Source organism: Camelus bactrianus, chromosome 12, assembly GCF_048773025.1.
Source record: "Camelus bactrianus isolate YW-2024 breed Bactrian camel chromosome 12, ASM4877302v1, whole genome shotgun sequence".
Classification (NCBI taxonomy): Eukaryota; Metazoa; Chordata; class Mammalia; order Artiodactyla; family Camelidae; genus Camelus; species Camelus bactrianus.
Window position 1 is genome coordinate 28,441,895 of NC_133550.1, and position 13,781 is coordinate 28,455,675.

The 13,781-nt window shown below is 37.0% G+C and overlaps 1 long non-coding RNA gene across 1 annotated transcript in view; it reads right to left on the minus strand.

Moving 5' to 3' along the window:
- The window catches only part of LOC141579405 (uncharacterized), a 149,303-nt gene that overhangs the window by 80,064 nt on the left and 55,458 nt on the right, over positions 1-13,781 (minus strand). The window contains exon 2 of the long non-coding RNA XR_012510660.1: positions 8,604-8,820. This is a non-coding gene — a long non-coding RNA (uncharacterized LOC141579405). The remainder of the gene's footprint in view (positions 1-8,603; positions 8,821-13,781) is intronic.

Here is a 13,781-nt window from a genome sequence, read left to right on the forward strand (position 1 = left end):
GACTAACCCATTCAATCATGGGAACATTCAGACAACCACAGGCTTCTCTCATTGCAAACTGACTCTTGAAAAACTCACAGGATGGAAGATTAGAAAATGTATATTCCCTGAAGGTAGACATCCCAAAAAGACACGAGAAAATTAATGAACCATAAATACTGGATTCTTTCTCCCAAGCTGACCAATTAGTTATGTCAAACTTCCTCCCCTGGGAAGAGTGACTAAGAGAACAGTAAGAAGTAAGGACTGTGACACTGATGGAGGTTCCTCATAGGAACACAGAAATTGAGGAATATATGTTTTCTCTATAACAAATATCAATTTATTTTAATTACTTTCTATTACATCTCCAACTTCAGCCTCTTCCCTGAGGTTCACACTTATGTGTCCACCTGCCTACTCAGCCTCTCTGCTTGGAAGTCTAATAGGCATTTCAAACTCAACATGTCTAACAGAGAACTTGATTTTTTTCACTATCCTCTTCACTTCTGGGTTAGTTTGCTAGGTTTGTTAGGGTAGTAATGCTGCCGTAATAAAATGCCACAGGCTGGGAGGCTTAAACAACGGAAATTTATTTTCTCACATTTTCTGGAGGGTAGAAGTCTAAGACCAAGGTGCCAGCATGATTGGTTTCTCCTTATGTCCCTCTCCTTGCTTGCAGACAGCCACCTTCTCGCTGTGTCCTCACATGTCCTTTCTCTATACACATGCATCCCTGACATCTTTCTCTTCTTATAAGGATACAAGCCATATTAGATTAGAGCCCCACTCTTATGATTTAATTTAACCTTAATTTTTTCTTAAAGGCCCTATCTCCAAATACAGTCACAAAGGGGATTAGGATTTCAAAACTGGGGGAAAGATACAATCCAGTGAACTAACAACTTCTTTCACAATCCTCTCTCATTTCAAGAAATGGCACCACCACTGACCAACTGCTTAAGCCAGAACCTTAGGAATCATCTAGGATTCCTCTTTTCCTCACACCCCATGCCCAACCCCTTAGCAAGTCATTTCAATGTTACCAATTCCATATCCCACCACCTCCACTACAGATTCCAGGTTCGATCATTATCTTATGCCTGCTCCCAGTTAGACAGTCTCCTAACTGGTTTTCCAGCTTCCTTTCTTGTCCTGCCACAGTCTATTTTTCCACATATCCACCAGAGGTATCTTAGAAAGTCAGGTATCACTGCTTCTCCCATTTGAACACACAAATGGCTTCTCATTACACTTAGAATAAAACCCAAGCATAGTCTATGACCCACCATCATCTACCCCTTACCTCTCAGTCCTTATTGCACACCAGGCTTCCTCACCATTTGCTCAACTCCTGTCACTTTGGCCTCCTTGATTTTCCTAGAGCAGGCAAAGCTCATTTCTGTGTCACAACTATTGCATGTAGTGATCCTTGTCCTTCTGCCTGGAACTCTGTAGAACTGTCTTCCCCTTTTCATTTTAGTTGTATCTCTATTCAATTGTAACTTCCTTAATAGAACCTTCCCTGAATTCCCTGTTTAAAATACACCCCACCCCTATGCCTCTCTACTCTCTTACCTCCTCTATTTTCCTTCAGAGCACTTACAACGGCCTCAGCTACAGTGTATTTGTATTTCATTAGTTGTTCATTGTTGGTCTTCTCTACTAGACTGCAAGCTTCATGAAGGCTTCTTGTTCTCTGCTGTACTTTCAGCACAGAGAACAGCCCTTGGCACAAAACAGACACAACAAATTTTAGTTGAATAAAAATAATTTATGCAATATAAATCATTATAATTTAAAAATCTGATCATGCCACTTCCTTTCTTAAGCTTTCCAGGGACTTCTTATTGCTCTCTGGGTAAAATCCAAGCCCTTTGTCTGGTGTATAAGGCCCTTCTACCCTTCAGTTTCCTAGCTACTTTCACCCTACAGCTCAAGCTCCAGTCCCCAATAACCTTTTTAAGGCCAGAGTTATGCTCATTCATCTTGGGCCACAACTGAATTAAATTTAAATAAACTTCATAAATAACAGAAAGCATCTCTAGATAATCCCCAAATATTAGGAAACTAACACTTCTAAGCAACCCACAGATCAAGAAGAAATCAAAGGGAAAATCATAACGTATTTTAAAATAAATGAAATTGAAAATACAAAATATCAAAATTTGTAAGATGCAGTGAAATTTATAGAACTAAAACACCTATATTAGAAAAGAACAAAGGTTTGAAATTAATGACTTCAGTTTCTGGCTTAAGAAACTAGAAAAAAAAAGAGTAAAGAAACCCCAAAGTAAGGAGAAGAGAGTGTATGATCAAGATCAGAGTGAAAAATAATGAAATAGAGAACAAAAAATAGAGAAGATCAATTAAATAAAAAACTTATTCATGAGAAAAATCAATGCAACTGATAAAACTCTAACAAGTGAGATCAGAAAAAGAGAGAAGACACAAACTACCAGTATCAGGAATAAGAGAAAGTGACACTACAAATCCTACCAATATTAAAAGAAAAACAAATACTATGAATGACTTTATGCCAATGAACACAACGACCTTGATGAAATGTACACATTTTGTGAACAGTGTGAGCTACCACAGCTCATTCAAGACAGTGAACAGCCCTGTATCTATTAAGAAATTAAATCTACTTTTAAAAGCAATCCATTATAGAAGTTGAATAAAAATCCTTTCCACAATGAGAAGTGTAGGACCAGATGATTTCACTGGTGAATTACACCAAACATTTAAGCAAGATATAATACCTATTCACAACAAACTCTTCTAGAAAACTGAATGGGAGGAAATACTTCCCAACTTGTTCTCTGAGGCCAGCATTACTCTGACACCTAAACCAGGCAAAGCTAGTAATGAAAACTAAAGACCATACCACTCATAACCATAGATGTAAAAATTCTTAACAAAACTTTAGCAAGTTGAATATGACAATATATAAAAAGGATAATAGCCACACCAGTCAGAATGTCCATCATTCAAAAATCCACAAACGATAAATGCTGGAGAGGGTTTGGAGAAAAGGGAACCCTCTTACCCTGTTGGTGGGAATGCAGTTTGGTACAGCCATTGTAGAAAACAGCATGGAGATTCCTCAAAAGACTGAAAACAGACTTACCATATGATCCAACAATCCCACTCCTGGGCATATATCCACAAGGAACCTTAATTTAAAAATATACCTGCACCCCAGAGTTCACAGTAGCACTATTTACAATAGCCAAGCACATGGAAGAAACCTAAATGTCCATCAACAGATGACTGGATAAAGAAGTTGTGGTATATTTATGCAATGGAATGCTTCTCAGCCATAAAAAATAATAAAATGATGCCATTTGCAGCAACATGGATCACCCCAAAGAATGTCATTCTAAGTGAAGTAAGCCAGAAAGAGAAAGAAAAAATACCATATGATATCACTAATATGTGGAATTTGAAAAAAAAAAAGACAAGCTTATTCACAAAACAGAAACAGACTCACAGACATAGAAAACAAACTTACGGTTACCATGGGGGAAGAGGGTGGGAAGGGACAAATTGGGAGCTTGAGATTTGCAGATACTGACTGGTATATATATAATACATAAATAAGTTTATACTGTATAGCACAGGGAATTATATTTGATATCTTATAGTAGCTTACAGTGAAAAAGAATATTAAGTGAATATATGTATATTCATATATGACTGAAGCACTGTGCTGTACACCAGAAATTGATACAACATTGTAAACTGACTATATTTCAATAAAAAAAAAATACAACAACAAAAAAACAGGAGACAGTCAAAAAAAAAAAAAAAAAAAAAAGAGGGTAATAGCTCAGGATCAAGTAGGGTTTATCCCAGGAGTACAGTTGGAAGAAGAGCAAGGTGGCTCATGTGCCTAGATTGAATGAGCTGGGAAAGTGAGCTGAGATTTGAGATGTAGAGGGAACTAGATCATGAGGGCCAGAGCGTATATTCCAACCCACCTGGACTAATTGGTTCTAATGGCCCTGAACTCAACAGGCAACACTAACGTTGAGAATTTTAGACTCCCTTACAGGCAGACAGGGGAAGATGTAGGGGGAGAATGAATACCACAAGAGAGAACTGTCAACCTCACTGTAAGGACTTGTATTTTTAACCTGGGAAGCCATTACAGGGTTTTGAGCAGAGAAGTGATATATTATCAGTTGATTGTGTTTTAACAATCTATTCTGTTGAGAAGATATTTTAGTAGAGTAAGGTTGGAATAATAATATGTAAATCAAAGTATTTTGTAAATTATAAACAAGTCAAATATTAATAAATGAAATATTGCAATAACTTAGTCATTTTCTTAGCCATTTCTTGGTGCACCATTCCTGACCTGCTGCTCTATATATACTTCTTATAAAGAATAGTCTTTGGGCTGTCCTGCCCCTGGGGCCCTTTGATTAAGTATTCAGAGACTTTTACTCCCTGATAGGCAGGGTCAACACCACTACTCAGCCCAGCAGTAGTTTTGGAAAATGGACTATCACCCTTCTGCATCCCCATAAGATTATGGGAATAAAATTTCTGAGGTGGGAATGAGACAGGAGGGAAGGGGTCAGGGCACAGCCATTCAAGAAATGACACAGCAATTAATACCAAAATGGTGGAGGATTCAACTCCCAGTAGGCATTGAGGATCAAGATGGAAGGAGACATGACTTCCAGTAGACCTTGTGCTTCATTATGCGCTCACTGTAATATATTAGCATGATAAATAACATGCCCACAGGCACCATGACAGTTCCAAGGCTAACCACAAAAGGTCAAATAGTGGGTGATGGTCCAATTCCTGGGAATCCCAGCCCCTTTCCCAGGGTAGTTGGAATGGTCTTCCCACTTGTTAGCATATGAAGCTACCAAGCCCATAAAAACTAGCAACACTGTGCTTCCCTCATGCCTCGTGGCTGCCTCTCTGGCTCCCTCGTCTTCAGAGACAGCCTGTACTCTGTCTATGGAGTGTGTATCTACTTTTCTTTAACCTGAGCACCCAACCCCCACACCTTGTGGCCCTTCTCTTGCCTTCTGAAACAGTCTGCATTCTATATAGTATGTATCTCTCTAAATAAATCTATCTTTACTCAAAAAAAAAGTTTCTGATAAAATACATTTTAGTATTTTAGGGAGGGCTCTCAGAGGAAGGTGGGAACCTTGCTTGGTTGTGGGATGATCACTGAAGCACAATGGAGTTCACTAAACCCTTTTATTACACATCCCCTCAGTTTTACTGTCAGAAACAAAATGTCATGCTAAGTGGTAGAACCCTAGAATAATATGGCGTTCCTACTGTCATGTGCCTGATCCTAACTTGATTGTGATGCCAGAAATACACAATATTTAACCAAAGAGCTGGTCTCCCCTGAACCAGCCACCTGCAGTCATTGTTCTCCTGACTGATGACATCAGAAAGCCTTTGCATTTAACTCCGACTTGTGCCAGAGTAAGCCAGAAGAAGCTCCATCTATTACTGGGCACAACAGGGCACTAAGTTCCCAACGCTTAAAGATATTGGAAATGATATTTATCTACAATGGCCAAAGACAACTTAAAGCTTCCAGAAAGTGAAGAACCAGAAAGACTGAGAAAAAAGAGCCAAGGTTATAACCAGGAAAATGGAACCTAAGGATCAAGTCCAAGATGTGAGGCACCAGTGTTTATTTAACTAGCTCATCTCCAGGAGAGCTGTAATCAGAATTATGTTCAAGGCTGTGGCTATGGAATATGAAATAGAGTTTTCTTTTACAAAGGATTTGGAATACATTTGGGGGTAGGATGGCCGTTTGAGTGATTTTAAAAATGTACATAATCCAACACATGCCTAATTCAGTGTTCTATATCATAGTGATTTAACTTGTTTTTAATTTAATTTAATTTAACTCCTAAAAGAACAATACAATGGTGAGAACACTAGGTCCCTTTGCCGGTGGACAGGAAAAATTTTTTTTGAGGAAGTAAATACCAGGTAGAAAATTATCAACCTCATCCACACATAAAGTCAATTCTGCTGACATGTAACTTTTTAACAGGTAGACTCTGCAGTTTCTATTTAGCACACAGGCTTTCCACCTGGGAAAGTCCAGCTTGGTGATGACATTTCAGTCCAGCTAACAAAGTTACTGATTGGCTGCTGTGTGCTTCAGAGTAATGTTTTCTAAAGCTGAACATTATTTGGAAAACAAAAGTGATGAGCCAACTAACCCACACATGTAATACTGAAATCTTAGGAGGAAACTACTGCCTACAAAACACATACACACATGTACACAACAACTTTTTAATATTTTTGAGTTTCACCAAGTTCCATTAAATGGCTTCGGAATATTTGAAATGTATAAAAAAAATTCTGAGAAATTTTTGTTTCAATAATTTTCCTATAGAAATGTTTGGGAAATAAAAATGTTTTATTTTATTCATTTATATATTCACTCAGTAAATATGCATTGAAGTCTATCCTCAATACTTAGCATTTAGCTTATAACAGTGAAAAATCCAGGTTTCCACACTCCAGGATTTGAATTTAGTTAACAACAGAAGCATATGCAAATGGCTACATCTCAAAGAGACAGGCTGATCAGAGAAGTATAAACAAAGTACTTGGGGTTTAAGAGAAGAAAGGTCTAACTGCCAGGGTCTTTGAAGACCAACAGAGAAAGTTATACATGACCTGAATCTTCATGGATTGGAAAGATACCAAGAGGAGAAGCAGAAAGAGTGACACTTCACACAGAAGGAATAAAGCCTTGAGGTATAAAAGAGCATGTTAAGCCTTAAACCATACTGAAGAAACCATTTGCCTTTTGGTACCCCAATATCTAGCACCTAACCAGTAATTTTAATTATAGCCTGTTGATCTTGTGATTATGATTGAAAATGATGTGGTCATTTTGTGTTTATGACATTTTGATGGTGATTATAATGATGACCAAATAGGATCTTGATCTGGAACTTGACCAAAGTGTCAATGTGGCTGTGCTAACCAGTTATTGACTACATTAATCAACCTGCTTGCATTTTCCATTTCTAAACCCTTCAGTGTACTCTGAGAAAGTACTAACCATGGCTACTGATTGAGCGTGAAAGATTGAAGGTTTTCTTTTTACACTATTGTAATACCTAGCCTTCTGAAATAAATTTTCATATTTAAAATAATTTCTGTCAAAATTTCAATAATACACACACACACAGACTAAACTGTTCTAAAATAAATCAGGAAAGTAACAGAAATGAGAAAATAAAGAAAATTAGTACAAAAAACTTAAGACTGAACTAATTCTATTAGACATAATCTATTATAATATGTTCCATAGTCTCTGAAATCTAAATAATTTATTACTAGACTAAAAACAAACAGAATATACAGCCCAGAACTAGAATCTACTATATTCAACACCATGGTGTTCAATAAAGGAGACACTATTAATCAATGAGGAAGTGAAAGTTTAATCAGTAAGTACTGTCTGAGCGATCAGTTAGTAAGTTGGAAAAAAAAATCTATTCAGAACCTCATTTCATTTCACACAGCCAAAATAAATTGTAGATAAATTAACAAAGTAAACATGAAAAATCAAATAACAGAAATTAGTTGGAAAAAAAAGACATAAAATGAATATTTATCAAATGTCCAGAGACAAAATGATTTACTAAGCTTGGAAATGATAAAAGACATAAGGAGGAAAATGAAAGACTATAGTATATGAAAATATAAAACTTCAATACATAAACTCTGAAAATCATGAAACTAGTATCAAATTGTGTCTACTAGCTAAAAATACTTAATAACAGAATAGGTATTGCTATATGGCCATCATGAATCAAAGCCAGAATTGTTTTTATAGAGAAATATACAAATAACTGAAACATGTATATATAGCAGAGATATATCCTACAGAATTCTCGGCAGTATGAATGAAGAAACAGTGTGACTGAATTACAAGAACTGTGCTTAGAGGTGGATTGTGTGGGTGATAAATGCTTCAAAAATTTTATCATCTGTTTCTCTTTTCCTTAAAAAAGAAGTTCATGGAGGCATTTTAATACAGTTTTAAATACTAGTAAAATAACTCCACTTCTACACAATTTGTTGTTGGCGGTGATTGTAGTAGTAGAGCTGACTCCTGAGTTCACTGAAATTTACATGAATGGATCGACAGAGTGATAAATGGCAAATATAACATGCTGATGGCACAAAGGACCAAGAGTTTAGCACAGGGGTGGGGAAGAGAAATGTCATGAAGGGTCACAGAAAATGCATGCTAGTTCCTTGCTTGGGCTAAAAACCACTAATGAGTTTCTCTTTGCCCTTCCAGCTTATATAAAACATGCAAGAAATAAAATAAAATCAAGGTCTTTCTTTTCAAATTAGTTCCCAAAAATTTTGCACCAGCCACACTGATTAAATTTACATATCTTTTTGCAAAACATATTTAGAGACTACTGTCTTGTGGAGATATTTTGTAGAATTTATGACCATTAGGATCAGGACACTATAATCCTGACTATAACTGGGAAGCAGTGAATATGTGCGTGGGTCAGGCTGATTTCCAGGTACCTAATCTGACTACTCAAATCAATCCTATAAAATTGAAATAAACCTACCTTCCCCAACTCCTGTCCACCTGATAAGGTACACAGATGACTTGCAAGGCTTGCATCCTCATACATCAGCTGCTGGGTTTTCTTCTGCTGACTAGGGGAATTTCTAGTTCAGGAGTTTGGTGAGCATGATGTCCCAGACAGAGTGAGAATAGCAGATCCCGGTCACACAAGTGCTTGTATACTGCTTTCCTTTCTTCCCTCAGAGGTTGCAAAGGTGCTTCAGGAATGGTGAAGACAAAGAATAAGAGTGAAACTAATATGAACTTGATTGTAAGAGGGTCTTTCATTTACTATATCCTTCCTGTATCTAATTCAAAGTTAAGAGAAACCACAAAAATTTTCCAACAAAGCTGAAGGAGAATCAACACTAAAAAAAATCAGAATAATAAGAGTTAAGTGGCTTAATAGAAATAAATAAAAATTACTACCTTTCCTTCATATAAGCAGCATTAACCAGTCAGGAAACAAGAGGAGAAAAAAACCTATTCCTTCAAAACAGGGGGAGGAGTATAGAAAACCTTTAAGATTATACTAAGGGGCAGTGAACAGAAAGAAATTTTTATAAAATTATCAATCCTGCCAAAATTAATTAATATTTAATGAAATTTCAATCACATAAAATACTCCTGTTTTTTAAAACTACAGGGAAAAGTTATAAATTACAGATAAAAGTTGTACATTAATATAAAAATAAATGTAGGAGACTGCCTACAAATTTTTTTTGAAAAGAAAATTGAGAAGGCAGAGTGTGATACTTGCTATATGGCTATTAAAAAATGCCTACAAAAGTACTGTGATCAGATTAAATGTGATGCCAGTAAAGGAAGAGACCAATCAGCACCAGCCAGAAAAAGATTCAATTATCTAAGGTAACCTGATATATAACAAAATTGGCATTTTCAATTTAGTGGGGAAATTTCAGCCTATTTAATAGTTTTATGACTATTGATACATCTAGGAAAAAAAGTTTAATTGTTTAATCTCTATCTCACAACTAAATGTAAAACTTTATATGTGTGTGTATATAAAATATATATACATATGCAATTTGTTTTTCTACTTGTGTTTCAGACTTTTTTCATTAGTACATATACGTCATTCTGTTTAATGACTCTTGAATATAACAATTTGTTTAACTGATTTTTTTATGGACATAGGTCTTGGTTCCAAGTTTTTAAGGATACATTCATAGAAGTACAATTAGTAGGCAAAAAGATATGAGCATTTAAAAATATTTAGTTTTGGCTAAATTCCTGGCACAAAATTCTACAAGAAATTCCTCATGTGATCTCTTTTTTAAGGGATCATTTTCAGCTGGTTCATGGATGTCTTAATTTGCCCACTAGGGTACTTGATCAAGATAACAAGTATGAACTGAGCACTTTCTTTGCTTCTGACAGTAAGCAAACGACTGAGACAGAAGGCATGATGTATCAAGGGATACAACAGAAAGTCCTTACTCTTAGAACCATTCCAAAAAAAAGTAAAGAAAAATACAGATATTTAAGTACCAAAATGGGTGATAATGTCTACTATATGTGATTTAAAAGAATCAGAGATAAAATAAAGATTTTTTTTAAGATAAAACTTCCCTGCAAATATATTCCCCCAAAATGATTGTGACTCCGTATCTATTTGGATCTTAATATTTTTGGTGATTATTGTTAACAACAATGTCCATCATAATTGACTAACTGAAATAAATTCTTCCACACCATAGGAAAGTTCAAAGCACATGAATGATCCTGAGACAAAGCTAATTAAAGGGAAGGAAGGTACCCAACACTTACTAACCATGTACTATGTGCCAAGTTCTTTGATTACAGTTTCTTCTATATTTTTCCACCTCTGGCATGACTTGGAAGGAGAATACTTTGTCTGTGACTCTCTGAAATGAGAGAGAGGCTTAGAGACCCAAGATTAAAAAAAGAAGCTAGCATCTACAGAGCCCTTACTATGTGCCTAGCACTGCACTAGAATCTGGAAGCACACTGCTCCTCAAAGATAACTAACAGGAGACCAAAGGAGGAAGTACTGAGGACAGGATGGAGTCCTCAGGGATATAGTCCTAAGAGTTGTAAGTTTTCATTTGACAAACAGAGGTTAAAAGTACATGAGAATGGCCTTTGGCTGACAGAAGTCAGCTTACCTAGATATGCTTGGGAGGTCACGCTACCACCAACACAACCACCACCTGCTCCCACAGGTCCCCAAAAGCCAATGGCTGACTCATTTGGAATACAAAAAGTCAGTCGGCTTCAATCATGGTAACTCTGCTGTACTAGTTTATGCTTGAGTTCCTATTGGTCAGGCCAAGACTAGATTTTAACCATGAGTGTATCTTTGATGAGTAATGTGCCCTTTCCTGTTCTGCCTTCCTGTCTCTGTTATAGGATCCTGGAGAAAATAGGAGTCACTTGCTTAGTTTCCCAAAAGGAACGGCCAAAGGCTGCCTTTAATAGGGAGATGCTCTACTATCCCACTCTAGGGCCATCCATTCAAACTTCTCACCAACTTACCCTTCAAATAAAAGTCATACGTGAGATGACACAAGTATTATCTTTTCAATCAATGTTATAAAGTCACTGTTGTCTATCCTTAAAATTAATCTCACTCAATTCTGATCCCTGGAATGTGGAACTCACAAAATATGTATTTTTCAAGTTAATATATGTCTAAGGACTCCAAGATCTAAACAGGATTGTAATTTCTCTGGGCTTGAAGTCTCCATTATTTGTACTTTCTCTAGAGCTAGACTCATTTCCCTGTAGTAAGCCTTTTGACTTGAATGCTTATAACATTTCTCTACCTCACCTTTCAACTGAGTGGGTCAGGATCAACAACGGATTCATAAACTTCAAGCTTGGAAATCTCACTCTAAACTCAGAATCTCCTGGAACTTTCTGGACTAATTTTCCAGCCTTTATATGACTGATAAGAAAAGCAAGTATGCACTGAATGGGAAATTGTGTCACAACTGACCAGATGAAAGAAAACTTAATTGAGCACAGAGTGGAACTATCAGATTTAGACTATGATGTATTATTATAGTTCATTGGCTGGCTGGCATTTAATGAAAGGATCTACCTATTAATATTGATAATAAAATTTGGGCTTCTCTCCATAAAGCTACCAAGTTTTAAGTCCTATAGTGTCAACTTCATAAGCTTCAGTAACCTCCTGAAGAACTGATCCTAAATGAGACAAGAGATCCTGGAACCCAATGGTCTAGAAAAATACAGTGAAGTATTGTAGCTGAGAAGAATAGGACATTATGAATGGAGCAGAAGTGTCTTTAGAGATAACCCACCACTCATGGCCCATTCCACTCTCATGACTGGCTCTCAGAGCATATTTCCCACTGACAAGCTGCAGATTCAAAAACGTATTGGAATATTGAAAACAACTGCTTCGTAAGACTTTCGAAAATTCCTCAAAGCACTGCATTCATACAGTAGTGACCTTGTTTTCAGCTGCTTCAACATCTCAAATTTTCTGAGACTTTTAGTACATGTCTTTTATGCCTATAATCCCAGAACATGTGTATTGTTCCCCTTCCAAGTTGTTTCCTTACAGATGTCACCATGGAGTAGGGATATCAGAGTTGGGAGTAATTATATTGTCACAAAGATACCACTTTTTTCTTGCAATGCTGGAAGGCAGAGATGGGAATGAGCCATGGCATCAGTCTAAGAGACATGAGATTTATAATCACAGGTTTTTAAAGCTCATAGTGAAAATGAAGAGGAGGAAATGGCAAGGTAGGTGAACGCATTTGGGTGTACTGCAGAATGGAGCAAGAATAATCACTTATGTCTGTCAGAACAGATGGGTCTGGAAATAGTTCAATCTTCAGGGCCAAATGTGATCACAGTAATTTGTTTTTCCCACAAGTCTAAAGCCTATTGATGTTTAAAACAAAACAAAATAAAACAAAAACAAGGGGGAGTATATAGCTCAGTGGTAGAACACATGCCTAGCATGCATGAGGTCCTGGGTTCAATCCCTGGTATCTCCATTAAAAAATAAATAAACTTAATTAACCCCTCAAAAAACAAAATAAAACACTTGGGAGGAATCCAAATGATCACTATTAAAAGAATAATACAGGAAATAATGTTAATGTTATTTAATAAATTCCAATTTCTTTGGCAAACCTGTAGGCCAGCATTGCTTGCAACAGGCCTACTTGCACTGGCATCACCCTGGAGACTTCTTAGTACTACAAAAACAAGCAGACAAAAATCTACTTAATTGTAATGGAATCTTCATCTCAAATCCTCTCCTCTGCAGTGATCTAGATTCATACTGAAGTTATAACAGTGATTTTGCACAGCAAAAAGGGACTGAAAAGACAGGAGCTTGGGAAATGATATTTTGATCTGAAAACCCTGACTGAGTGTCTTGCTGCCTCTTTTGAGTCTTTTGGCTCGTTTTTACATAACAGCTGCCAAGTCAGCAGGTACCCGACTCTGACTCCAGAAAAGACGCCCCAGAACGCACACTTGATAAGGTGCCTCCTAGTTTGCACCCCATCTCTCCACTCCCATCCCCCCAGGCAAGGGAGTTTAAACCTCAGTAGAGTCTTACTGAGCAACATGGAGTGGCAAAGGAAAGAGGCAAAGCTGGAGGCCGGGGCTGGGAGACACTGCAGTTCTGTCGCTCCTCCAAGTGAGGTCATAAGGATAACTTTGTGTGAATTTCAACACTTATTTTTATCTTTTTTTCATGTGCATAGAAATACTCGGTGATTAAGAAAGAAACTGGGGAATGCTAGAAATAAGTAATATTGACTATGGGTTTGGGGTTGGCAACTTCTGGACTCTCCTTCTCCATTGCTGGTAATGGCTCTTCACCACACATGCTTTCCAGGAATGTTTCTGAAGCTGAGCCCGCGAGGTTTCTCTGCTATGATTCCAAAGTTTTTGCAGTCAGCCAAGCACATGCCCACTACATTTACTGCCCCCTATGCAATTTGAGCAGCTTTATCTGTTTGACACATTCACCTTCTGTTCCAGATGGCATTTAAAGGGTTCCACTGCACACGCTTTATTCAGGTTTTGAAAACCCTTTAGGTTTCTGGAGTCACAGCTCTGCTCTAAATAACAGCAACCATCCTGAGCTGTATTTATTGTGCAACGCTGTCTAAGCCAGAGCACTATTTGTACAGAATTTCTT